The sequence below is a fragment of the Saccostrea cucullata genome, unplaced genomic scaffold (assembly GCF_032062105.1).
Source record: "Saccostrea cucullata isolate Sc308-1 unplaced genomic scaffold, CSIRO_AGI_Scuc_v1 ctg15304, whole genome shotgun sequence".
Taxonomy (NCBI): domain Eukaryota; kingdom Metazoa; phylum Mollusca; class Bivalvia; order Ostreida; family Ostreidae; genus Saccostrea; species Saccostrea cuccullata.
Window position 1 is genome coordinate 3316 of NW_026940945.1, and position 1390 is coordinate 4705.

The 1390-nt window shown below is 28.3% G+C and overlaps 1 long non-coding RNA gene across 1 annotated transcript; it reads right to left on the reverse strand.

The window, feature by feature from the left end:
• Nucleotides 1–298: 298 nt before the first annotated feature.
• On the reverse strand, nt 299–1158 carry LOC134256697 (uncharacterized). The gene is made up of 2 exons (XR_009989770.1): nt 990–1158; nt 299–480 (listed from the first exon to the last, which is right to left on the reverse strand). It is a non-coding gene; the product is annotated as an uncharacterized LOC134256697 (long non-coding RNA).
• Nucleotides 1159–1390: the final 232 nt, after the last annotated feature.

Sequence of the window (1390 nt, forward strand, 5' to 3'; positions counted from 1 at the left end):
ATTCCCTTATAATCAGAAAATATATCCATTATAACCAATGGACACCGTTACTTACATAAGCACTAAACAAGTAACATATTACTAGAGATTAACATTTAACAAGTTGTTATAATATGAAAATGATGTAATCAAAAAGGTATGATGAAATCATGTTTAATTTTATATTAAATGGAATTTATTTAAAAAGTCACAATTTTTATTTCTAGTTTCAAAAAAGGAGAAATTATGTAAGTAACATGGACACCTAACTCCGAATCAGGCTTTAAAAAGGAACAAAAAAAATAACAAGACAATCGAACACTTGTCTTTAATACTTTTAATATTTCATTTCAAAGCTTAATAATAGACTAGCTTTCAAAGAGAATTAATGCAGACAAGTAAATTGTCAGATGGATTGCTAAATATCCTAGGTCTTCTATTTTGAGTCTTGTGGATCTTTGTGTCATTGTTACTAACATAATTCAGTCATTTCTTGTAAATCTGAAAGAAAAAAATATATAAAACATAATACACCGTGATGTAATCAATACATATGCTGTTTAATTATATTTATTATATATCCTTGAAAAAACCAGAAACAAGGCAATTAAAGCACAAATTATGTCACTACTTCAAGTTTTCGTGTCTCCTTTACGAACGTAATTGCGGTAACGATATGGCAATATTAAAAAAAAATATTCAATAAGTATTCATCCTTTGACAAGAACAGAACAAAACTAACAAATATAAAAATAAAATATAGTAAAATGTAACTTTATCATTAATAGATTATACAAATAATGTAAAAACACTTATGTTCGTAACAAAAGACGCGAATCAAAAGTCAAATGTTAAACCGAAAGTACTCGACTCGGACAGATTTATGCATTTTGTATGGTCATAAGCAACATATTTTAGTTTCTGATTAATAGCTACATAGTATAAAGATACAATGACTGTATTTATGTGTTAAACATTCACTCAAATTGATACAATATGAATATACTCACCGAATCTATTATGTACGTAACTTCTTTTTTCCACATGGACACAAAGAGCATCGCCATGTTTTCTAGCAGACAGCTGCGCCACCTTTCTACTTTCGTTTTCAATTTATAATTATACCACTGCTACGGACTTCCTGAGCCAAACTTATGATTCATTGGCTGTTATTTTAGCAATCATTCTGAAAGCTATTATGTTCGTAACGGTCAAGACACCAAACGTTTTACAATCAAAGTTCATTTTAAAATTAAAAAAAAGAACTGAGTTATGTTCATGAAGCATATTGTTAAAAATAATATATCACACATACTCATTAATTAAACACAGAAATTGAACTTGACAAATTATTTAGTGTTTGTAGAGAGGTGTCAAAAACTTCAATGCATATGGACACAATGCGTTACGA